Genomic DNA, 27,320 nt, shown 5'->3' with positions numbered 1-27,320 from the left:
AGCTGGAAACTGGGTCTATCAACTCCAAGCCTTGCCTCTCAACTACTATGTCATATACACAGAACTACAAGTATCCTTCTTAGGCAAAGTTAGGGAAAAGTGGCCAACGAGGAAAGAAGACAACAAAACGAAATCAAAAGGAAACTCCAATGTAGTCAAAAACCATTGATCTGACCCCTCTCCTAGCAGGTACTGTGGAAATCTTCCCAGCCCGGGATACACTGACTATCCCATAGCGAGTACAACTTCAATAGTTTAAAGAATCCAGATGTTGAAAACTAGGAACTAGAGTCAATCATCTAATCAACATTTCAAAGGGTGGTAGACAACAACTGGTAACACCCCAGGTGCACAACCCAAAGAAATAACAGGGTGTGACCTCTGACTAAGGCTGACCTCAAAACTTCCTGAGCCCTTCTCCCCGTATCTGCCTCTTCCCTCTCTCCAGTGCCCTGTGTGTCTCTCCCCACCTCTGTACAACCCTTCTCTCCTCTCCTACTAAATGCTCTTTCAAAAATTCTGACATTTTGTTTCCTGCTCTAAATTCTTCATCTAGTAAGTTAGAATTTTAATATTTCTCTAACAAAAAAAGTCTACCTCTGTAATAGGTACAAAAAAGTTCCCCATTCATTACAGCAGCATCCCAAAGGTGACATTATCAAATTCACACAGCAGTCAATAAAGAGACCACCAATCATGCAAAAGAAAACGATGTCCCACATATTTATCTATATAGCCTTCCGGTATTACATACATAATAAAAAAAGCTGGAAGAAATTTAAACTGACTAGAGAACCTATGCTCTTCTCCCATCAGGCTAGTAACCCATTCATGACTGTAAAGTTCTTTTTGAAAATTTCTAAAATGAAAAGAAGCATAACCCCTGAAGCATGACTCCAATCGCTACCAACAAAGAAAAATATTTAAAATACTGAATTTGCTTAAAAACTAGGATATTCATTAAATTAACTACTTAGAGATCCACTAATAAGCTAATCTAATTTCCACATTTACATCAAAATCTAAAGCAAACGTGTCTTAAAAGAAATTAGAGAATGAGGACAAGAGTTGGCAAGATAAACAGTACTAAGAAACAATCTCAATCTTTTCTTTCTGCCTTTGGATTTCTTTCATACACTTATCTTAAATATACAATTCTGTTAAATAAACAGACTATGAAGGCAAAGCCAAATTGTTCTCAAAATAGAAATATTTTCCAAATACAAAAAACAATCAAGAAGCATTTATTTCTTGAATTGGCCAACAGAACACTGATGATGCCAAGCCTGAAGGAAAGGTTATTTCTGAAAATTGATCCTGTATTTAATAAATATTAAGCATGAAAAGGGAACATCCACCACCCTCCCCTTCTCCCTCCCATCATTTTAGGAAAACGAGAAAACCAAAATTCAGTTAAAACAATATCACCTCAATAAAATTCCTTCAATCTTAATTTGAGATGTAATGACATGAATTAAACTTACTAAACTTCTTCATGATTTTTTTAAAGCTTTTTATTCCCAAGCATTAAAGCAATTGACATTAAAAGACTTGATAACCCAACTACATCCTGATATTTCTATATGGACAATTTAAACAACAGTCACTTTCAGAGATAATCAATGAATTAGTCAAAAAGAGTCCTTTCAGATGAGGTCTTTGGAGATGAATTCAAATTTCAGCTCTGTTTAAACGAACAGAGCTGTAAATAATGGCAGTTCTGCCATTTCTCTACTTTTTAAGATTTTTTTAAATAAAATGTTAATGAATCATACACTGGTTCAGATGCTTTTGAAAACATTGCAGAATTATTTCAATTTTATTTGTCAAACTCAAGGGCTGAATTTAAGTGTTGGGCAATATGAAGCCTGACTTTAGCCTTCTGTCTATGTCACACTTTAGAAGATATTTAACTCAAGTTAACAGTGATGGGTCACATTACCATATGCCAGGCACTGGACAAGCTTTGCATAGACTTTATATTATCTCATTTAATCCTAACAACAGCCCTGTTAAGGACATAGTTTTCCACAGACAGCTGATGAGGCTGATAGTAAAAGGAAAAGTAGCTTGTCCCAGGCCACACAGCTAAAAAGGTACTCTGCCTAACTAATGGATCTTTTGCCTCCATAGAATTGAATGTATTTTATAAGGGAAATGAGAAATGAACTAGCAACATGTTGCTGGCTCCAGGTATGCATAACACTTTCAACAATGAGATAGTTACAAATTACCCACTATTATTAGTGAGGCAAGTCCTTCTCAGACCTAGAGGATGTCATGCAAAGGTCTATTATTAGACCCTTTAACTGATCTGAAAAGCATGCCATCCTAAAAGTCTCATAAGATATATACATTCTTCCAAAAACAAACCAGCAATTTGTCTTGACATTTCACATTCGGCCCAACATACTGATGGGTTCGGTGTCTTATCCTAAGGTGATTCGCTCAGAGGAAAGGCTAAGTGACACGAAAATATTTTACACCATATCTTTTAATATTTCCTAAATTTCACAGCAGTCATGCAGAAAGGAACATCCAGCAAGATACATGTACCCACAGACACAAGCACAGCACATGCTGCCTCCTGCCTAAAGTCACCCAGATCTCCAGTAGCAAACCTTCAGCTGGGAACAAAAAAAAAAAAAGAAAAAAAGGGCAGAGGCAACACCACAAAGCAACAGAAACTTCACAGTATCTGACTGATCTACCAGCTATCCCTCAGGTGATGGGGAAAAAGCAAAAGATAAGACACTCAAGCAATAAGGTCTCTTGCGCATTTTTATTATTTTTCAAATACCTGCACTGCAGAGTAATACGACACAAACATAGGCTCTTGTATTTTCTTGTATTAGCTTACAGTTTTAGAGAAATCAATTGTTACTCAAAACTTTTTAAGGGAACATTTTAGAAAAACCGTCATACATTGGTTTGTCACTCAACATCCAGATCAAGTACAGATGTTCCCTCAAATATTTCACAATTCTGAAGGTAGAATAGGAGGAAATTTTAAATATACTTGTGTGTAAAAGTATAATTATTAGAAAATATATATCCCATAGTGTTCAGGAAAGGTCACATTGATTTAGAAAATACACTTTAAACACACTGTGAAAGGGATCATGAGAAAGTACCAATGAGGTATCATGAGAAAGCGAAAATCTACAACTACATTAAGGCATAAGACAGACTGGTTTTATACTTAGTGGGAAAAAGTCTCAAAGTAGAAAGGTTTAACAGCAAGAGTTCATTATTTGGAAACAACTTTACTCATTTGTTTGTAATGACAATTCAGTTACACTAAAAAGAAAAAAAAGTAATACACCACTCTTTTCCCTGATCCACTGAAAGTGTCACCAATATAGAATAATTTTATTTGGAATATTTGCAGATATGAGAGGAATACCTTGCGTCTTTTAAATTGCCACCCATCCTTAAGCCTGAGAATGACAAATTACCTGAAAAGGCAAAAAATAAAAGATTTTTTAAAAGAGCATGGAAAAGAATCCTCTCCTAATGAATAAAAAAGTAACTTTACAGTGACCTTCTTTCTCAAAGGTATACTAAAATTGTCAGATACCTTTTTTAAAGGAAGAGGAATTGAAGTATCAATTATATGTATAGAAATACTATGTAAAGTAAAAGCAGGTTTGAAACTAAAAAGTGTCACTATTGGAAAAGTAACCCTTTCCCCTGACAGAAATAGGGGAACCCTGAGGTAAATAAGATTTATGAAACCAGGTTAAAATGCACCATCATCCAACGTAGCTATTTGTTGACACATGAAACAAATGTTTTGGTATTAGCTATGATGTAAAATTGCACATAAAACTGAATTATCCTTTCTAAACCACACATTTGAGGCAGATTCACTTAAGAAATACATTAACCCATGTTACATTTACCTCTAAGAACACAGCAAAGCTTTTTAATGTACACATTTAAATAACTTAAGTGATCTGTTCAGAAATAATACTTGAAATTAACAAAACCAAAATGGTGGAGCAATAATTCCACACACTGAGTTAGTCACTACAAAAGATCAAGACTTGAAGAAACCGAAGTATAAAACCTTAGTGTTCTTACAGTTTGACAAATATTTTTACCTGATTGAAACAAACCATAAATACTTCTAATTTACATCTAAAGCAAATGCTTTACAACTTATTTGCAGAACTTTTCAAAATTATACCCAGAAGTTTCTTCAAAGATACTCAAAGATACTTTTGGCCGTGATGCACAGCTATTATACCACTATACAGTATCTTACATGGTATGGTATCTTTGAATAAGAAATGCAAGCAGTCCCTGCTTTTTGGCCACATCCCTTCATAGATGGCATTGCCCCTGCTCTTCAGTCCATAGTTTTCATCACTATGGAGGCAAAAGTAACTTGTTTAACAGTAGACTCTATGCTTTACGCAAAATCATTTTAAGACATCTCAGGAACACATCCCAAGGAACACATCTCGTTTAGAAAACAGAGACCACCTAAAATAGGCAGTCTCAGCTTTGTAGTAATGAAGCTCAGACTGCATGTAGCTGGACTTGGCAGTTGTCTACACAGGGGTCCATAAACTACAAGCCAAACCCAACCTGCCTCCAGTTTTTATGTATAAGGTTTTATTAGAACACAGTCATTCATTCATTTACATATTGTCTGTGGCTGCATTCGCACTACTAGAGCAGAACTGAATCACTGTGACAGAGACCATATGGTCTACAAAATCTAAAATATTTACTAACTGGCCCTTCACCAAAAAGAAGTTTGCCAACCCCTCCTCTACACAATGAGATGTCAGAGGCAACACAAGACTTCTCCAAGAACCATCTCTAACGTAAGTGAATTGGGCCGCTGCTAGCCTAGGTGTGGGCTATGGGGTCATCTGGTGTCAACACACACAAACACAAATGCACACCCTTAAAGCTCTTTAATCATCCCACATCAATCCCAAAGTTGTCAAGGAAAAGTGCATGAGGTTACCACTCCCAACTACCAGAGTCCCACCTTCCCCACTGTCTTTACTAGTAAATTACATTAATCCAAAAAGGCTGCCCTTCAAGGTTCACTGGAACATGACTTCACCTGCATGAAAAATGTTGTGGAAAATAGAGGGTGAGGAGAGAAGGCACCCATATGGCATCTGTTCCAGAACCACCTTAGATCTAGCTCCCTGTCTAAATAGCTCTTCCCCCAGAAGGTCCTGCCATTTGAATTATCACTCCTAAGAAGAGGTCAAAGAAGCTACTAGGGAGATAATGAATTCGAACACAAAACAGTGTGGATATATAGATTCCTTACCTCACAATCCTTAATTCTTGTTTGAATCAACACTAAATTCTAGGCTTCACCACAGAAATTTAAAAATTGTTTTAAATTTTTTAAAATCAGTCTTCCAGTGTCTCATGCTTCCAAGATGTCAGGATTTTTTCTCATGCCAAGTTGGTTTTTGTTTGTTTGTTTTTTAATAAAAAGATTTTTTAAAAGGCATTTTCAGCACTGCTGTGCCAACACAGGGATATCCCCTCCATTGTATGGGACACAAAGACACACACCAACTGCGGAGCAGGGGAAGCAGCCTTCTTTGCCAGCTATTTTTAGCCCTACTTCGTCATGTTAAAGACCAAACTTAGTATGATAATGAAGGGCAAAGTTTAAAAACATGAATTTGGTGAAACAGATCTGTCCTTTTATCTATAAGCTCCTTAACAGTGAAATCCTATATATTCTTCTGAACTTAACCTCAAGGGACCTATATACCCTACAAAAAGCTTGTTGGTAGTTTCAAAAATAATCATATGCCCTAAGACTGGCTGTTCCTCCCTTTTCAACTTCAACTCTTACTCACTTTTAAAACATCTATTTTAGGGAGAGTCCATCCATTCTCTGTTCTTACAAGATTTTTGCTAACTTTAATAGATTCCCCTCCCCCCAAGTAAAAATACCCATTTTTCAGCTGTTTACTCTCCATCAGTACTCTCAAGAAACCTTAATACTTTGTAGCTCACGGTGAAAAAGAATGCAACAATGAATATATTTATGTTCATGTATGGCTGAAAAATTGCGCCCTACACTGGAAATTGACACAACATTGTAAACTGACTATAACTCAATAAAATAAAATTTAAAAAAAAAAGAAACCTTAATACTTTGATAATGACTCCCAACTCTACACTTTCAGGGTATTATTCATTATTTTACCATCTTGAGATTACACTGGTATCCAACGTTAATCCTAAAATTTAATGTCCAAAACAAAGTCCACTGCCTCATTTCTGAATTAGTTTTTATAAGAAGCCACTAGCACCATACTAATATATTGGAAGCACCTTCTTTTTCACCCTTCCATCTGTATCACTCTTCAATGACCATGGTATAAAAATGTAAGTTCACTAGAAAAACAAAATCCTAATCCAGGTATTATGTCTCTTGGCTTAAAATACAATTTCTCCTCAGTGGTCTAAAACTACCCTCTCAGGAACATTGTTCTCAACTGATTCTTTGAGCTGAAACATGTACCCACACAAACACAAACTGACCCTAAGCCTACTCAACTTCCTTTTGAATTCCCACCAAGCTAACTTCCTAATTACATCTGCTCCTCACATCCTCCAGTTCCAAAAGTCTTAAACACTTTATCTCTACCTGCTATTTTCTTCCTAAAAGACACCTTCCGCTGGCTCAAACACTCCAATATGTTCTATATAGTCGAATATCAACATTTCCCCAATGAAAAATGTACAAACACATTCACATCTATAAGGTACCAAACAATATCTCCAATATAGTGGTCATAGAAAACAGGTCCATTCCCCTTTTCCCACAGTTTTGTGCAGTTTGGGTATCATTGCCTCTGCCACTCATAAGGAAAAGTACCTCAAAGGTAGGGACCCCCAAATACTTTGTTATTTCTTTGCTACCCAAATATACAATAAAACATTGTCATGATTTTTGACCAATCTATAGCCAAAGCAATAAAAGTCTTAAAGTTACTAAGCAACTCCGATGGAATATAATTTACACTTAAACTCGCTGGTAGTCTGTCCACCCTTCCTCCCCCAAAAAACAGCCTATGCAAGACTAGATTTGTCTTTCTATCTTTGTGAAGCATGGGATACGTGACTTCCTCAAGATTACAAAATATCAGATCCATCCAGCAGCATTTGTCTTTGATTCCACATCCAACATTACATCCACTACTCAAAAGTTTAATGTCAGTACCTACGTAAAATAGACAGAATTTAAGATTCCTAACAAAAGCATAACAAGAACAAAGCATATAAAGAAAAAACAAAACAGCTGGAGAAGTTCCACAGGAGGGCAAAGTGATCAAAGGGATGGAAGAAATTATTCTCAAACAGACAAAAAAGTCAGGAAAGATGATGGTAAAGAGGAACAATGAAAATCTACAAAACCAAGAAAAGACGAACTCCAGCCTGTTCTAGCATTTCTCAAAACACAAGCTCAGGATGTTTCCTGGAACTTTAAAGAGACAGGTTTGGGACAAATAAATGAATTGTTAATAAACAAATGGGCTAATAAACTTGTAGAATTCATTACTTCAAAAGAAAACAGTACAGGATAAAAAGTGTTCGAGAAAGTTTTAAATGAGTTTAATCAAGATCCTGAATGGAAAAGTTAGCACAGATAACCCCAGGCTTACATTCATTCCACAGAGCCTCCCTCAGCATTGGGTTCAGAATGTAAGCCCACACAGTTGTCTCCAGGGACCGCAATTCTCAGTATAGTGCTGTCTGTGTTGTTATATAAAATTCCACCCTATGCTTAACCCTTAAGGTCTGTATAAATATATGAAATGTTAATTATTTTCCTGCACCTTAATTTAGCACTCTGAGAGGATACCTAAAACACAAATCAAAGATTCTATAGACTTCTCCTTAAAAATAACAGAAGGGGAAAAAGTCATCCTTATTTGATAGAAAAGACAATCCAAATAAGCAAAGTCACAAGTTATTCCACCAATAAAAAAGTGCTATCGATTAGGACATATGCTATTAAAAAAAAAAAAAAGCATTTGGGTAAGGAAAAATGTAATACCATTTTAATAAACTGGTTAAAGTACTGAATGCTCTCCCCCAAATCAGGTGTGATTCCTAAGAATTCCGAATTTCCTGAGTAATTGATACTTGTTACCGTGTCCTTCTGATACACAGGAACTGCACCCAGGAAATGAGAAGGTAAAAAAAAAAAAAAAAAAAAAAACACTCCTGTACTAAAATGAAAACTCTCAAGGAAGACTGCAGGAAAACAAAGGAATTTTAATTTCAGAGGCTCCCATTTGGGAACCCAAATAGGAGTTGCCCAGAAACAAAAACTACAGCGCTGTTTCCCACCCGGTGTACCAGGAAAAGCTACATACACTGAGATGTCCTCTGTGCGCACATATGCTCTGGTTTCCTCAATTTCCTTTTGCCAATTACTGGCCAGAAATGTACAACTCTGGGGAAAGACAGAACTCCTCGAAAAGAAACCTGCAGGCTTGCATATCACACGCAGAGAGGTAAAAGGTTACAAAACACAGGACTGCCTGATGCCTTCTCCCCGCAGTGAGGACTCAGGTACCCCGCACATCTATACACTCCCAGCACTCCGGAGAAACATCGGCAAAACTGTGGAGAACGCACCGGCATCCTCCCCCTCTCTACCCCTCAATTCCCTTTCCCGGGGCCACTCACACTTCAGAGAAGAGCTGGAGCGCTGAAAGTGGGTTGGTTCCCTTCCTCCTCGGGACGGAGGCGGTAGCTGCGGCAGACTCCGGAGCGTTACTGAGGAAGAAGCGGGGCTGGTATCGCTAAGCCGGGCGGCCACCCGGGTCTCTTCCGCGCCGCCGGAGCACAGGAGGCGGCGGTCCCGCTTACCTCCTCTTTTCCTCTTCCTGGGTCTCTTCAGGCTGAGTGTTCGGCCCGTCCCGGGCCACTTGTCCCCGGACAGTCACGTTTGGGAGGCTCCGGATTTTGTTTTTATAAAGTTTCCTCTGGGCGGAGGCTGCGGCCGGCCCCCCGGGTCCCCCCCGGCCCCGCCGCCCTCGGGGCTGGGGCGGGGGAGGGGGCTCTAAGAACTCCTCCCGGAGTCCTGCCGAGGAGCCGGGGGGCCGGCGACCGCCCAAGGGAGAAGACCCCCCCGAGGGGGTAGAGGGGAGGGGGGAGGGAAGGAAAAGACGGCGGCGCCGGTCCTGCTGTCCCCGCCGCCCCGGCCGCCGCTTCACATCGGGGTCCCCGCCCCCCCGACTGGGGGGTGGTGGCCGAGCCTGGGGTCTCGGCTCATACACTCCGGGGCGAGATGCTACGGCCCCGGGCGGGTGGCCGAGGCGGCGGCGAGGTGGGGGACCCGGCCGGCTCCGCTCGGCGCCGCCCCCGCTCCCGGCTCCCGCATGTGTCGCTGCGGCTGGGACCCCCTCCCTCCACCTTGGGGGTCCCTCGCCCCTCGCCCCGGGACGAGACAGAAGCTCCGGCCCCTCCTCAGCGTCCTCTCACCGCGGAGCCGCTGACTAGTCCCGGCCCGAGGTAGCCGCCTCCCTGCCCCCAAGCCGCCGGCTCCGGCTCGGGCTCGGGCTCCGGCGTGTGCAGCCGCCGCTGCCGGCCGGGAAGGTGAGGGGGGGAGAAAAGGGGTGGCCGCGGCTCCCGGTGGCCTGGGTTAGGGCGGAGGTCTCGGCGGCGTCCAGTGCACGGGGGCTGGGTCTCTCGGATGCTCCCTCGCTCTCACGCTCTCGGCGGCGGCGATAGCAGCGCCCGGAGCTCAGCTCGCTGACTCGCTCGCTCAGTGCGGGGCTCTCGCCTCACTCCAGAGAGAGGGGCGGGAGGAAAGCGGCGCGGACCGATGACGTAAGTCACCTAGCAACCGCTCTCTTCCCCCCTCCCTTTTCTTTCCGCTCGGAGGCTTCCTCCGCTGGCCTTTTTTCCTCTTTCCAACCACCCCGCCCTGGGCGCCTCTGGCGCGCACTGATGACGCTCGGAGGGAAGAGGAAGTTGGGCTCGGCGAGCGGGTGGGTGCGCCTCGGGCCGCGGGACTCGCCGCGGCTGCTGCCGACGCCTCTACGGCCGCGTCAGAACTGAAGAGAGGAAGGGGAGGAGCCGAGTGGAGCCTAAGCTGCCGCCTCATCTTACCCCTGACCCGAGGGCGGCGGAGAGAGCTTGCTCCGTAGCGGTTTCCTTCAGAGCAGGTGGTGACTGCTCCTTGGCGAGCAAGGAGGAGGCCCAGGCCGGGCAGCCCGCTCGGGCGCGCACCACCCGAAGGTGAGGCATTTGGCCCCAAACAGGCCTTTCAAAAGCCCGACTGAGCGAGAAGTTATCTTTCAGCTTGATCCCAGGCACCTGCTCCGGGGAGCGAGAGCCCCACCCTTTCCCTGGTGTGAGGCGAGACCCAGCGGCCAATAACTTGTGGTCAGACGGAGCAAATGTTTGATGAATGAATGAATGCCTCCTTCACTCCCGGAGCTCAGAGGAGTTTGATGGAAGTGCAAGCGCTTTGTAAACTGCGTAGCATTGTACAGATGAGAGTTGTAATACATCCCTCTTCCCCCTGTTCTCCACTCCAAAGAAAACAGGGGATGAAGCTTCCGTGAGAAGTCACAACCTGAGTCTTTAGTGAAAGAGGCAGATTGCTGGGACGAGGGAAGGGAGTCATCCTCCCGGAGAGTGGAAGGATTTTTGACTTTTGCAGGAAGAGAATTTAGTAGTGCCTCCCTTTGAGAAGGCATTCTTGCTTGTGGTTTGGCGCTTTGGAGAACTGATAGATTGTTAATCAGTGTCCATTACCGTCAAGAAAAAAATTTTGGCCTATGTTTCAGATAAATGTTATTACTCTTTACGCAGCTTTTCCTACAGATGTTATCCTGGAAAGTAAATTCAAGTAAAAACTCATGAAGTTGAAAGCGTGGTTTTCTAGGAAAAGAAATTTTAAGATAAAAGGACCAGATTCCTCAGAAATCTGTCTCGAACCTGTCCTGGTAAATAATGTGAGACTGAGATCAAAGCAGCAGTGATGAAAGGAAGCAGATTCCACAATTCTGTCTCTGGACCCCGGCACGCCATACGTCCTCTGGAAGCGGCAGTAGCGGATATTGCAAGTCTTTCCAACTCGGAATAAGCAGCAAGTTTTTGCAGACAGATCTGGGGAGTTCAAGGTTTCTGCCACTACTGCCACCACATATGCAAATAGTAGACCAAGGAAACCTCTAACTGGATAATTCCAAGGGCTCATTTTTACTGAAATGCTGCAGAAAAAGTGATGGGAGGGGGGAGACGGATGTTGCAGAAGCAAGAAGAGACTCAGAAAGTATAACCTGCCCAGCTGCCCTTCATCCAGAGTTCTAAGAGCCAAGTTAGCTGTCCTACTTAAGCTACCCTTAATTTGATTTGACTTTTCACGACCAATCCCTGCCATGTCCTTCCAAATAAGACTCACAGGGAATCAGACCAGCAAGCAATGGCCTCACATGGCTACAAAATAAATCGTTTTTGATTTTGCCCCTCTTCCTAATTTTTTTATGGAAATTGAAGGAGTAAAATACACAGATTTAGAGGATTCTGTAAAGCTGAGCACCTCAGCTTTTAAGTTCTGTGGGCTTTGGTGGAAAAGATTGCAAACATCAGAGCTCTGCAGCCCAGCAGAGGATGCCTCCAGAAAAGTGTGACCACTTGGGGCTCTTCTGCATACTGGTCTGTTTCATTGTCAGTGGCTCCACCCTAGAACCTGGGTGCTGAGAGCCCCTCAGCCACCTACTTAACAAAGCTACAGCTGCGCTAGTTTACTAGGCAAGATCCACCCACTTCACCACCCAGTATGATAACTGGAGGAAACAGCTGGAACTGATGACTGCAGAGAAGGAAGTTCATACATTTCCAACTTGGTCAGCATCTCTTTAGTTCTTTTACTTATTAATCCAGAGAAGAAAACAGCTAGTTCATTCAAAATTCAAAAAAATCTGAGGTTTTAGGTAACAGTTCTCTCCCTGGATCATCATTTTATGATAAAGATCCACATACTACATTAGAACATAACAAAAGGATGTTTGTGTAGGATTTTCTCCTACACCAAAAAGTGAGCTCTTACGAGAAACTATTTAATCCGTTTTTTTATCCCACATCAGTTTTTACTGTCAAAGATTTCATAAGCTGAATTTTCTAGCAAAATTTCTTTCCAGATATTCCATCTACAATATTCAACTACTTTTTATTTTTAATTGTGCATTTTTATTGTGAAATAAACCTCAAAATGCATAAGGCAGTTATTCCATATAATGAATAATTATAAAAGAAACCTCCGTGTGACCAACCAGATCAAGAAATGGAACACTGCCAGCACCCCAGAAGTCCCCCGGTGACCTTCCTGAACACAACTCTTTCCCTCCCTTTTAGAGGTAACCATTATTCTAACTTTTGTGATAACCATTTCCTTGTTTTTTTCTCTATTGTTTTATCACAAGCATGCATCCCTAAATCATATATTGTTTGGTTTTGCCCTTTCTTTTGGAACAACATAATATGTAACCTGTTGTGCTTACTACTTTTGCTCAACATCATTTTTAATCCATATGTTGTTTGGGTTGTTCATATAACTGTAATTTGTTCATATTAATTGCTGCATATTACAGTGTTTCATTGTAGCAATATGCCATAATTTATTTAGCCATTCTATTGTTGATGGATATCTGGGTTGTTTCCAGTCTGGGACTCTTACGAACGCTGTTTTAAATATTCTTTATATATGTATTCCATCACATCTATATGAGTTTCTGTATGGTATATACCTGGGAGTGGTTATGTGTACTATAAATTTGAATGAATCATGCCAAGCTGCTTTCTGAAGTGTTATACTCACACCAGCTGTGTATGAGCCTCATTGCTTCACACCCTCAGCCACATTGGTATAGTCAGTCCTTTCAGCTTTGCCAATCTGGTGGGTGTGTAGTAGTAAATCACTGTGGTTTTAACTTGCATTTCCTTGATTACTGATGCTGTTGAGGACCTTCTCATATGTCAGCTAGCCATTTGGGCTGCTTCTTTTGTGAAGTGGGTTATCGTTTTCATGCCTAACCTCTAAGATGCCCGATTCTCCAATATCCTTTTATAGTCCACATTTGAATAATATATTTCAGGTAAGGTAATGCTACCAGATGAGTTATATTTAAGACACGGTCTTTCCAAAATAAGAACAATTATCCTGCCTAATTATCTCTTTATCAATTTGATAATAAGCTTCTTAAAAGTAGAACTATGAGACTATATTTTTTACATTCCAAAATAATGCTATGCTTTCAATTATTAAATTGTTGCTGGACTCCCTCATGGTGGTTTGGGGTTTGTGACTTGGTTTCCCTCAAAAATGTAAAGTCGATATTTCTTCTCTTGGAATCTGTGTAACTGAACTCTGTTATTGCTTTGTATTTTATAGGCAACTATGTAACAAACTATTTCACCAGCACAAATTTTTTTTCATTTCCGAGTTTCATTCATTTTGTAAAAATCATGGTGGCTTTTTCTTTCCCCCTAAAGTTCCTGCTAAAATACATGGTTGGTTGGTTTTTTAATTTCACTCATTAATATTAAATATATACCATTCCTGTCACTACCTGGCACATTTTCTCAACATATTCTATTTGATTGTTTTTATCATTTTATCATTCTTATCTCTCAGTTCTTTGTTTAAAGTCAGTGATATTTTAAGACTGGAGGAAGATGAGACCCAGAGAAATTAAATGACTTACCCAGAGTCAGAAGAGCAAGTAAAAAGGAAACTTGGAGTGGGCCCCAAGTCTTCAAATAGAGTACACTTAGCATTATATCACACTGACCTCAGTCTCTGGAGCAGTAAGGTAAATTCATTCCCCTGGGCTATTGAATATTGTTCACTTCAACATGGCAAACCTCTTATTCCACCACTGGATATGGTTACTTTATTTTAAGCCTAACAGCTTTAGGAGCAGATTAGGACTGATATAAATAAAAATAAAAGAATAAAATTTTTGAAGACTAATATAAATAATAGTGCTTAAAAGAGGTTACATGGAACCTGGCTTTTAAAAAAGAAGGTTCCCCCCGCCCCCTTTCATCCCTTATAGCTAGTCTGTCACTAGGCCCCATGGCCTCTTCAGACAATTATCATACTTCTTCAATATCTGAAAAAAAGAGTTACACAAAAGAAAGCAGTGATTGGTAGTGTCAAATGATGCAGAAAAGGCCTTTGGATTTGATCAGCTCCCTAATAATTCCATAATGCTGTTAAAAATGCTAGAGAATATCAGAACTTAATGACATTTTCATATACAGGAACAAATCAGTCTAGAAACTTAGCAACCGTGTCATGAGATTGTCCCTTTGTGGCCTTTATCATCATCTAGGTTTGCAAAAGGAGTGATTCTAAAACTGAATGACAGATGACTACTACTTTTAATAGAAAATAAATTAGTAAGGTAACTTTGAATTTCTTGTAATATTTGATAATTTAACTGTATAAAGTTTCAGAAGAAGCCTTGATTTGGTTTTATCATTAATAGTCACTAAATATTTTTATCTAATAAAATCTAGCAGTTATTTTTAAAATAAAATACTGAGTGAAAACCACCTTAAAGAAAAGAACTTCATAAAAACATTAAGGTAGGCTTAGATATAACTTAGCTCTGAAAAGCAAAGTTTTCTAAATGTTTTGGCTTGAAATTCAAAGTTGAGTTATTGAATTAACAGTCAGTAGTTGCCAGAGGTACTAGATACATAAACACTATTTGTATTTTTTTGTCTTCCAAAAAGCAGTGATACGTAGAAAACATAAGGATTTTCACAGTTACTTCACCATTCAGTGAAAAGAAATTTACTTATCACCCACTATTTCTTAGCACTGAACTAAGTGCTGGACATATAATGGTGAAAAGAATGATGTCCCTGGCTTCATGGAGTTTACAGTCTAGTCCAGTATGTCCCAGGCTTAATACTTGACCCCAGCTACTACCATCTACTATTCGATCTATATTCTGCATAATCATCTGGTGAATAAATGGGTGGCTGCTTTGTTCTGTTGATAAGCAAATAAATGATCACATGCTGGAAACCATCGATCCGATTGTCATTTTTCAGATTTTCATTATGACAATTTTTAAAAATACAGAAAAATTGAAAGAATAATTTGTGTTCATACACTTTTCATCTAGATTTGGTCATTGTTAACATTTTGCTGTTTGCTTTATGTATTTTTCTGAACCATTTGAAACTAAGTTGCAGGCATCATGATGCTTCATCTTTTTTCTTAGGTGATACTTTAGCAGGGATCACTTAAGAAGAAGGATATACCTAACTCCAACCTTTAGTAGACCTGAAAAAATTAACAAAAATCTATATCTGAATTTAATTCACATTTAAATTCCCCTATACAAAATAAACAGCAGGGTCCTACTGTATACACAGGGTACTATATTCAGTAGCTTATAATAACCTGTAATGAAAAAGAATATATATGTATAGTTGAGTCACTGTGCTATACCCTAGAAACTAAAACAACATTGTAAATCAACTGTACGTCAATTTAAAAAATAAAAATAAATTTCCCTAATTGTCTCAACATTCTTTTTACAGCTTTAGAGGGATATAATTGACAAATAACATTGTGTAAGTTTAAGGTGTACCACATGATGATTTGATATGCCTATGTATTGTGAAATGATTACCACAATAAGGTTAGTTGGCAAACCCATCACCTCACATAGTTACCTTTGTGTGTGTGTTTTCGGCGTGGTAAGAGGGCAGGCGAAACATCATTTAAGATCTACTCTCTTAGCAATTTTCATGCGTAAAATCCCAACAATATTTTTGATAGCTTGTGTCCTCCCCCAACCTGGATCCAATCAAGGTTCACAGATTGCATTCTTCAATCATATTAGGAGAGGGGAGGGTATAGCTTAGTGGTAGAGCATATGCTCAGCATGCACAAGGTCCTAGATTCAATCCTCAGTACCTCCATTTTAAAAAAAATTAGTAAATAAACCTAATTACCTCTCCCCTAAAAAAATTTTAATATAAATATTTTTAGGGAAACTAAAAACTGGACTCTTCAATACTGTTTGGAAATAATTCCTTTACATTATATCATTTCTTTTTTTTTCTTATAAGTCTAAGAGCATTATGTATTTTTAGTAAGGGATGATCTTTTCTCCAGTAGCTTTTTCTCAGCCTTTGACTCAATGCAGCTTTAATAGTTGGGGGAATCACTCACTGAGGTACTGAGCACTCCCTTATTTTCCAAAAGGAACCTATAAATTTTCTTCACCTTTGCCCCACCATGCTTCCCCTAGAAGGCTCTGATCTTTCTCCCAGCCAAACTCTTATTACCTCTTTGTCCTTTCTAGGAACCCTTTCAAGAGCATCTAACTCACAATTCTTATTTTCTTTTATTCTCCACCCATCTTTCAGGCTACCACCTCTGCTTAACTCTACCGGAATCTGCACCTGATTTCCTTTACTGAAACTCTGTCGCTAGGAGTCCTTCGCACCAGAACCCACCACCACTGCAACCTGCCACCACTAATGTGTACTTAGCTGATTCCAAAGGAAGGAAAGGACATACTTCAAGAATCTAGAATATAAAGTTATTTCATTTAATCTTCACAAAACCTTGCAAAGTAGGTGCAAGATGCCCACGTTCTTTTTTCCTCTTCCTGGCCACAAAGGAAGACTTTATTTCCCAGCCTCCCTCGTACTTAGGCTAGAGCCATGTGATTAGTCTGGCCAGCAGAATGTGGGCAGAAGTACGTCATGGCCAGGCTTGATCCCTAAAGTTTCCCATGAGATAATCAGCTCCCCTATCTACAAGGCTTAGAAGCAAAGGATGTTCAGATATTGGATCACATGCTAGGAGTCCAGATTCCTTAGTTGCTACTTGGAGAAATGCTATCTGACCTAAATCGGTGAACAGAGCAAAACATACAAAGTTAAGTTGCTAAGTTTAATACCAATTTTTCATTTAGAAACATAAAGTATAGCAAGTCATTATGTTAGTATTCTAGTCGAATGAGGTTGAGTTACATAAGCTTTTGTGACCTGTCCATGAGAATGCAACCCCTTTTTGTTATATTGTCTTTATAGAAATGAGAGTTCTGAATTCTAATCCAAACTATAAAAGAACTTTTAGGGAAAAGAAAACCCCTAGGGCTCGACCCTTCTGTGAAAGTACCACATATTAGAACATTGGCACCCTCCAGATATTTGTCCAAGGTTTCCATTTCAACAAATCGGCTTCCATTTCAGGGATGAAGATATCCTCATGTTCTCCAGCCTTTCATTCCAGCATGGATGTTTCTTTTAATAACCGAATAAAATCTTATGACCTACCATCTTACATGCTATGAGAAGTTCAGAGCCAGCTCCCTCCACTGTGGGTGGCATCTTCAAATTATTTTAAAGCCTGCCCCACACTGGACACTACTATTTCATTTCATCAACATAAGGCTGTTCTACATAGCGGACTTTTAGGTTGAAGGGTAACAAATGATTATTCTAGTTTAAGAACCAACTTATAACGCAGGAAACAACTTCAAAATCAACATCAGTTACAACTTTTCCTAGAGCTATTGGCCAGTTGGGACCTTAGAGCATTTCTCCCGTATTACATCTTTCCTTAGGTCTCTTCCAATCACACTGTATTTGCTACTCTAGCCCCCACAGCCTGTTCACATCTCTCCAGAGAAGTCTCCTTAAATACAAGATTATTTTTACTTAACTAAACAAACAATTCAACTGTCTTGGGTCTCCAGGCCACCTCTGACAAAAGCCCATCAAACTCGCCATTAATACTGTATACAGATGCAAATAACAGAAAACCCAACTGGCATAAACATGTAGAGGGTTTACTGTTTCTCTTAATTAAAAACTCCACTAGCAGGGAGTCCAAAGTTGGCGCAGCAGCTCAGTAAGGCCATCAAGTACCCGGGCTGTTTTTCTTCCCTTGCCACCATTGCCATCCATGTCGTGTTGATTTTTATCATCAAGCCTGTTGCCTAATGAGGCAGCATTTCCTCCAGAATCACATCCAGACTGCAGACCGGGAAGAAGGGGAAAGGGTGATGCCCATGGGAGGAAAAGCTGATCCTTCTCCCCATGTTTCCAGCACACTTCTCTTTAGGTCTCGTTGATAGAGGTGTCTGAGGGCCACAGCTAGATCTAAAGAAGGCTGAGGACTGTTCTAGCTGGGCATTGTTGCCCAAAGTGAGGTTGGCGTTCTGTAACTAAGGAAGGCAGGAAGAATAGACAAGGAGTAGAAAATTAACAGGGTCTGACATGCTTTGTGTTAGTCTGTTCTGACTGCTGTAACAATTTACCATAGACTAGGTGGCTTACAAACAACAGAAATTTATTCCCCACAGTTCTGGAGGCTGGAAGTCTGAGATCAGGGTGGCAGCATGGCCAGGTAGAGCCTTTGTCCAGGTTGCAGACTGCTGACTTCTCACTGTGTCCTCATGTGATGGAGAGCAGAGGGCAGCAATCTCTCTCCTAACTCTTATAAGGTCACTAATCCCATTCAGGAGAGCTCCATCTTCATGACCTCATCCAATTTTGATCACCTCCCAAAGGCCTCACCTCTTAATACCATTTAGCACCTTACAAGAGGGAAAAGGCAGAGGAGGGACAGAATAGGATTTCAACATGTGAACATTCAGTCCATAACACCCTGAAAAAAATGTTTTTCTTAAGAAGCACATCTACCCGAGATGAAATGCCAGTGTTATAAACCACAGAAATTGCTACCACAGTTTTTGTTTTAAATAGCAATTTCCCCAATGCTTGGCATGCAAATATCAGTAATACCTAGAACTTTCTTTTTGGCTTCTTGCAGTTTAGAAATTCTAGCAATGTAATTTCAGGATCATTTTTAATAAATTAATTTGTGATCTCCATATGGATGGCTTTTAATCTCTTACATCTTCTTCGCAAAACACATCTTATTAGTGACATTTTAAGCTCTTTTTTTAGACCCATGTGTAAGAATGATTATTCATTTCCCTTTTAAAACCACAAATAAGTATTATTTTTATTTAGTTTAAAACAATCTGAAACTTACAGAAGATTAGTACAGTATAAAGAACTTTTTTATCTTGAACCCTTATTTGGGAATGTGTTACTAACCTGATGCCCCGACACCCCCAAATACTTAACAGGGTGCTTCGGTCACTCTCCCGCATACATAATCACAACACAGCCATCAAAATCAGGAAGTAAACATGGATCATTCATATTACCCAATCCTGAGACCTTTATTAAATTTCATCAGTTGTCCCAGTAATATCCTTTATAGCAAAAAAAAAAAAAAAAAAAAAAGATACCCTTCAGAATGTGTATTGCATTTAATTGTCACATCTCTTTAGTGTCCTTTAGTCAGAAATGCTTCTTTAGTCTTTCTTTGATTTTCATGACCTTGATACTTTTGAAGATTGCAGCTAGTTGTTTTATGGAATATCCTTCCAAAAAACGCTGTTTCAAATTGTCCCATTACTGATGTTGTACACTTTAATCTCTTGATTAAAATGGTGCCTGCCAGGCTTCTCCACAGTGAAAGAACTCCAAAATAAAGTTACTATTTTTTCCATTTGGAATTAACAGGTATTACTTTTGTAATGAAACACTTTAGATCTAAATAAATATCTTATTCCTTTTCAAGCTTTCGTTTTACTCTTATTTATATCAATATGGGCTCATGGTTTCCTATTTTGCTCAGGAGGTTATAATCTGTTATGTTATTATTTATTTTGATGCTTACATTGTCCCTTTTTTGGCCATTGGGAACCCCTTCAAATTGGCTCTTGTGTCGTTCTGTCCCATCAGTCGATGAGTATTTTCTTTTTTTCTAGCACAACAGAATGTTCCAGGCTCATGTTGTCCTTCCCTGCCCCAGTGTTGCAAGTGGTCATTTCTCCCAGGAATAGGGTTACCAAATAAAGTAGAGGTTAATCAGTTAAATATGAATTTCAGGTAAATAATGAATAAATATTTAGTGGAGTCATGTCCCATGCAATAATTTCTTGTCTACTAAATATTTGCTGTATTTTTATATGCTTAATTTTGCACCCTACCAAAAGCCCTGGTTCCTTTACATGGCACATGGTATATAGAATCCACAACTTGAGGAGGTCTGCTGGTTGGAGTTTGAATTCACAGCTCTCGGGCTTCCCTTGACGGATGGAGCTAGGGAACACATAACACACACACACATACACATTTACGTCTGTATGTCAATATTGATGCCATATAGATATAGATACATTGCAATCTATGAGTTCACACTGGTAACTTCTAATTCTAATCCTGAAGGTATACTCCAGTTTTCCCTTTCCATGTTTATGGCTTCATTCTCCAACAGTGAGAATCCTGGCTCTCATTACCCTTAATATATTTACTTATTTTGGGTAGGGGTGGGTAATTAGGTTTATTTATTTGTTTGTTTATTTTTAAACTGTTTTTTTTAGCAGAGGTACTGGGGATTGAACCCAGGATCTCGTTCATGCTAAACACAAACTCTACCACTGATCTACACCCTCCCCCCCTTATTATATTTACTTATCTGATCAGTCCCTTAGCATATAATCAAACCTGCACCACTGTCCCTGCCCCCTTCCCATGAGGATGCCCTGCCTGTACTCAGACCCCGGTGCCCTGACATCCACACAGGTCAACACTCTCTCACCCGCCTCAACACAGGCCACCCCACACCCTTCACCTTGTTTGGGATCTGTGTTGTTCCCCACCCCGCCCTGCACAGATCCTTGCCTCTCCCTGCACAGGCTTTGTACCACATGCGGGGCCATCCTCCGTGTGACTCCACATATGTCCTTCACCCGTGTGTACACCCTCCTCACCTTGCTCTAAGCACAAATGTCTTCAGATGTGATACTTAAGTAAGAAATGTTTTATTACTCTTCTTATTCATAACATTCATAACATTTTACTCATAAGGTTTTCAATGTAAAAGAGGCTTTGACAGAGGCAACTAGAAAAATAGGGATATTTTTATTCATTTGCATTGAGCTGATACTAACCATTACTTATTGACTAATAATAAAAACCCAAGAGAAATCAAAATTAGAAATGTAAAAATAAAAAAGACTCAATGTCCCCACCCAAAAATGAGAATGTTAACAACCACTTACATAAATTAAAAATAAATGAAAATAAATGTTCCTTTAAAAAAAAGTGTAGACTATGGTTTAAAAACCTGTGTTTGTCTCCACTTCCTCTCAAAAGCCCTGAAAATAATAGTAAAGGAATAAAAAAAAGCATAAAAAGTACGAAGAGAACAGGAGACAAAATGACAGCAGAGAGGAGATGTCAGGAAATTCTAGAAGATAGAAAGTAGATAGACAAAGAGTAACTAAGGAAAAATGGAGCGAAACCTAAGTTCCTGCAGCAGAGTGTCCAGCGATAACCAGCTAATCCCTCATGTGAAACCCTAGAAAATGTCAAAAATGGAAGTCACTAGTCACCCCTGAAGGCATGGGCGCAGGGTAAAGTGGAAAAAGGCTTTTTCTTATGAATGGACAGCCAAGGATCACCAGACATTTGAGGAAAGTCTAATATGAAAGCAAAAAAGAAATGAACCTGGAGAAAACTGAGACAATACGGAAAAAAGAAAATTATCACAGATTGTGATAAAATTGTAAGAGGAAAGGCGTGGGATAGTGCTGTGTGTGTGTGTGTGTGTGTGTGTGTGTGTGTGTGTGTGTGTGTGTGTGCACATAGATAATTAAACCTCATCTTTAATAACAGAAACTTCATAGATGATGTCTTGGTTTGAAAAATCATGACATCTATATCAGCATGTTATTTAGATGCAGATATGAAGGGGAAAAACACCTAAAGACTTGAAAATGGTTGCCTCTCAGGAAGCCACATTAGATGAGGGAAAGGCAGGTGAATTTCTCTCTCTCTCTCACACGCACACACACACACACACACACACTTTCCCCCCCCCCCTCTCTCCTACATTTTCACTTCACATGTTTTAAAAATCTGAATAACATGAGTTCTTCTAGGACCCACTTCCCACCCCCATCTTAGGTCCCTGTGCATCCCTGTTGCCTCTGAGGGTCTAGTACTGCCAACCTGGCCCCTTGAATCCTGCTATTCCCATTGACTATGGGGCAACAATCTTAATCTAGAGGACAAGCAATTCTGAGTTCTCAGAATGTACTAGCACATTCCTTATTTTAGTGAAGACAGTGCCCTCCGAACCCTCCCAGGGAACATGGTGACATGGTAGTGTTTGGTGGATTCTCTGGTATTACAAAATAAATGCATTCTTAAATCTCCCCTGTTTGAATATTTTTACCCCTTTCTCATCTTTCTTCTAAGAAATTCCAGCATCTCCATCTCATCATTGTTTTCAAGTTTCAAGGAGCTATTCCTGCAATGCACTAGGTATAGTTCTAGGCGTTCTACCAAGATATTAAGTCTTCAGTCACTGACTTACAGTCTGCCCTCCCTGATCCAGCACCTTTCATTCCATTTCCAAGCAAATTCTCCCAGTTCCTGCTGGTGCATTAACACTGCCAGGTCCTGCAGTGCTTTGGGTGAATAATCTCTTTCATCACACAGGACTATTTCTCTACTTGGCTCATAATAAGTCTTCTAATTATTGGTCTAGGAGCAATAAAAAGAGGCAAGGAAAGATCTTACAGACAAGCATCATCTTGCAAGGAATCTGCCCTAGGTGAGCCCTTTGCACAATCTCCAGGCAATTGGAGACCGGTTTCCTCCAGTAAGAGGTAGAGCTGCTGAGAATTCTGGCTCAGATTCTTCAGAGAAAGCTAGGGAATTAAGTCCTGAGTCCCATCTACCCAAATATCCCCACCTGAAGTGCCAGTGCCCCTCTCCTTTCCTTTCACATCCCTGACTTCAGCATAAGAAACCTCTGGGCTGTGAACTCAACCTCCTCTTTAGTTCTGCTGTACTTAAGATCAAATCTGAGGTCTTATTTTTCAGTTCAGCCCACCCTCTGTCTGCAGGAGATGAGATCCCCTTTAAAAGAGGCCATGGGAGATTTCTGGCTTCCTTTCAACCCAGGTTCTAAATTAATCATTACCTGATCTGAGCCTGTTTTTCCCTTTTCTCATGGCTCCTCCAGTGGTTGACAACAACAAACCAACTCCGGAATCCTAATCATTGCCTTTGCCCCAATTCGGGTCAAGAGCTATTCTATTGGCCAAACTTTCCTTACACCTGCACACCGGCCCAGTTCAGCCCAGGTAAGACTCAGTAACAGTGATGCTACACCATGCCGGACATGACTGTGACCTCCCTTACCAACAGTAACAGGGTCTCAGTTGCCATCTGACCAGCAAGTGATCCAATTCTAGAATCCTGTTCTGAGAGTCTCCTTCCTGGCATCACTTCTAGGACCTACTGGCTTAGGCTGTGTCCCTCCAAAACCTAAGGACCTGAGTGCAGTTGGTATGCTGGAAGAGTAAAATGCGGTGCCAGGAAGCAGTGGTAGAGGAGTGGAGAAGTCAGAGCGCAGAGGGAAGGAAACAATACAGAGCACTTTAGTGAGCAGCGTACTGCTGAGGACAGCAGGGGCTCAACCTGCAGGGACCCTCTGGGAAGCAGGGATCTCGCATCAGAGCTGTCCCACCCAAGGGGCCAGGGAAGCGGGATGTTTGTCCTTCAACTCCTGTTGGCCATTGGCTGAGGGCTTTTCCTCAAGCATGGGCCTGTCACAAAAACAGATAGAGAGAAGCCCTCAGGCCACAGGCAGTGAGTTACAGGTGCATCCAGTAAGGTTAGCTTGGACTGGATTGTTCCAGAGTGCTTAGGGAATGTGGGCAGGGTGTTAATGGCTGTCAGCTATACCTTCCTGGACTTCCTACCTAAAATAACACATGCCCCATCATTACCCTTCCTTCTTCCATTGCTTTTTCCCCCCTTTACACTAGTATTTCTACCTGGCATTCTCTTATGCTTATATTTATTTATTTATAGCCTCCCCCCAACATATACACTACAATATAAGCCAGAGACTTCATCTGATTTATTCACTACTATGTGCCCCATTCCTAGAACAGTGCCTAGAACATGGCATGGAAACAGTAAGTATTTTTGAATGAGTGAGTGAATGAAAAAAAATGTAATATTTGCAACATGGCTTGAAAACACTTAGCATCTGTAGTTAGGAAGTTAGGAAGGAGAAGGAGGTTAGGATTTCAAAGAGGGGCTCACTGAGCAGAACCATGAAGGATGAGCATGATTTGTCAAGGGAAATAAACATGGGAAAGTTGTTCCATTCAAAAACTTTTCAGTCTCAGTTGATTAGGAAGGAAGCCAGCTAATTCACTGAGAAATAATAATAGAATTTTAAAATTAATGCTTTAAAATAAGTTTTTTAAAATAAAATAATCAGTTCAGGCAAGGATTATCAGTGGACACAAATGTTAGGAGACGATTAGTGCAGACGAGATACCCACTTGTTGCTAATGTACAGCCCATAGATCACTTGCTAATTGCAAAGGAAAAAATATACCTTCCTGGAGGAGAGATCTGGCAATCACCACCTTAACCAAATGATCACATGTAGTATTACGCAGTGGAACAATCTATTTACCTCCTCATGTGATGCAATATGAATTACACAGCATGATCTATGAAGTATTCTTGCCAAAAATAAATCAAGCTTTTAGACTTAACTTCCAAAGCATTGAGATCTAAGTTAAACACCACCATAAGGAAATAATCAAAGAAGTTTTTTTTGTCTGGCTGCTTTCACTTGGCATGTTTTTTTTTAATTCAACTTTATTTTTAGAGCAGTTCTAGGTTCACAGCACAATCAAGAGAAAGATACAGAGATTCCTTCATACATCCCCTGCCCTCACACATGCATAGCCTCCCCCATTATCAACATCCCCCACCAGGGTCCAGAGATGACGTTAGGTCCACTCTTAGTGTCATACATTCTGTAGGTTTGGACAAATGTATAACGACACATATGCACTATTATAATATCATACAGAATTATTTCACTGCCCTAAAATCTTCTGTTCTTCACCTATTCATTCTGCTCTCTCTGCTACATCCTGACAACCACCAATCTTTTTACTGTCTCCACAGTTTTACCTTTTCCAGAATGTCATATAGTTGGAATCAGACAGCATATAGCCTTTTCAAAGTGGCTCCTTTCACTTAGTAATACTCATTTAAGATTCCTCCATGTCTTTTCATGGTGAGATAGGTCATTTCTTTTTAGCCCTGAGTAATACTCCATTCTCTGGATGTTCAGCAGTTTACTTAACCACTCACTTACTGAAGGACATCTTGGTTGCTTTCAGATTTTGACAATTATGGATGAAGCTATTATAAATATCTTTGTGCAGGTTTTTGTGTGAAGATAAATTTACAACTCCTGTGGGTAAATACCATGGAATACAATGGCTAGAGCATATGGTAAAGAAACCATCAAACTGTCCTCCAAAGTAGCTATGCCATTTTGCGTTCCCACAAGCAATGAATGAGAGTTCCTGTTGCTCCACATCCTTGCCAGCACATGGTGTTGTCAGTGTTCCAGATTTTGGCCATTCTAAATACATGTGTAGTGGTATCTCGTTGTTTCAACTAGCAATTCCCTGATGACATATGATGTTGAACATCTTTTCATATGCATATTTGCTATCTGTGTATCTCTTTAGGTGAGGTGTCTATTAAGGTCTTCAGATCATTTTTTTAACCTGGTTGTTTTTCTTATTGTTGAAATTTATTAGTCCTTTGTATGTTTTGGATAAGAGTCCTTTATGAGATGTGTCTTTTGCAAATATTTTGTTACAGTCTGTGCCTTGTCTTCTCATTCTCTTGACGTTGTCTTTGACAGACATTTTTTATTTTGATGAACTAAAGTTTATTATTTATTTCATTGATCATGCTTTTGGTGTTATAGCTAAAAAGTCATTGCCATACGCAAGGTTATGTAGGTTTTCTCCTGCATAATTATTTTGAGGATATTTTTTCCTTCTCCTGTATCAACAATTCATTCTTTTTTGTTGCTGAATTCCATTGTGTAGTATACTACAATTTGTTTATCTGTTCACCAGTTGATGGATATTGGAGTTACTCTCTGTTTTGGCTATTACAAATAAAGCTAATATGAACATTTGTGAACAAGTTTTTATTTGGGCAAGTGCTTTCATTTCTCTTGGGTCAACATCTAAGTATTGAATGGCTGAGTCATTTGGTTGGTACATGTCTAACTTTTTAAGAGGTTGTTTAATTGTTTTCCAAAGTGGTTTTACCATTTAGCATTCCACAGCAGTACATTGAGAGATCCAGTTGCTCCACATCCTTCCCAACACTTGTTGTCATCAGTCTCTCTAATTTTATCCATTCTATCAGGTGTGTAGTGAGTGGTATCTCGTTGTGATTTTAATTTATATTTTAATTTTTATGAAATCCAACTTATTGATTTTTTTCTTTTATAGTTTAAGCTTTTTATGTTATATTTAAGAAATCTTTGTGAAACTCAAGGTCACTATGTTACACTTCTCTGTTTTCTTTTAGAAATTTTATAGTTTTAGCTTATACATTTAGGTCTATGGTCATTAAATTAATTTTTATATATGATGTGAAGTGAAGGTCAAGATTCACTGTTGCTCTTGGTTGAGATATATGTTAATTTCAGATCAGGGGTGGGGTGATGAGATTGAGTATACAGAGGATATCAGTGAGAGATTTGGAAGTAGGAAGAAAAAACGTGGTGATTGATTATAGCCTAGATTTTCCAGGAGAATCTCAGTATTTAATTTTCTGTCCTTCCCCTCCTCCTCAACTTTTATTATTAAAAAAGTTCAAACATGCTAAGAAGTTGAAAAGAACTTTTATAAACACCTCTGTACCCACAATGTAGATTTATTCAACAGTTGTTAAGATATTGCCATATGGCTTTATTTAATTATCTTCCTGAATTATTAGCATGTAAATTGCAGAAACCATGACAGTTTACACTTAAATGCAATGTTAGGATATTCCTCTACAAAAAGATACAAGTTTCACACCCAAGAGAACTGATAGTTATTCCCTAGTGTCATGTAGTATCCAGTCCAATTCAGATTTTCCCTAGTTGTCTTTAGTATTTTCATACCAGCATCCAATCAAATTTCACCCATTGCGTTTCATTGTTATGGCTCTTTAGTCTCTTTTAGTCTAGAACATTCCTCCACCTTTTAAAAATGCATCTTGCAGAATGTATTATATTCAATACATATTGCATAATTTCATATACGTAAAATTCTGAAAAATGCAAACTAATTTATGGTGATGAAAAGGCGATCAGTGGTTCCCTGGGAAAG

At 39.8% G+C, this 27,320-nt stretch overlaps 1 protein-coding gene and 1 long non-coding RNA gene across 2 annotated transcripts in view; both read left to right on the top strand.

Annotated features, from left to right (window-relative positions):
- Positions 1 to 27,320, top strand: part of ARFIP1 (ARF interacting protein 1) — a 1,058,373-nt gene that overhangs the window by 736,725 nt on the left and 294,328 nt on the right. The window lies entirely within an intron of this gene.
- Positions 9,728 to 15,562, top strand: LOC141579634 (uncharacterized). Its single transcript, XR_012511425.1, has 2 exons — positions 9,728 to 10,254; positions 10,834 to 15,562. It is a non-coding gene; the product is annotated as an uncharacterized LOC141579634 (long non-coding RNA).

The sequence above is a fragment of the Camelus bactrianus genome, chromosome 2, assembly GCF_048773025.1.
Source record: "Camelus bactrianus isolate YW-2024 breed Bactrian camel chromosome 2, ASM4877302v1, whole genome shotgun sequence".
Classification (NCBI taxonomy): domain Eukaryota; kingdom Metazoa; phylum Chordata; class Mammalia; order Artiodactyla; family Camelidae; genus Camelus; species Camelus bactrianus.
The sequence above is the reverse complement of the archived record's forward strand: the minus strand, read 5'-3'. Positions and strand labels throughout refer to the sequence as shown.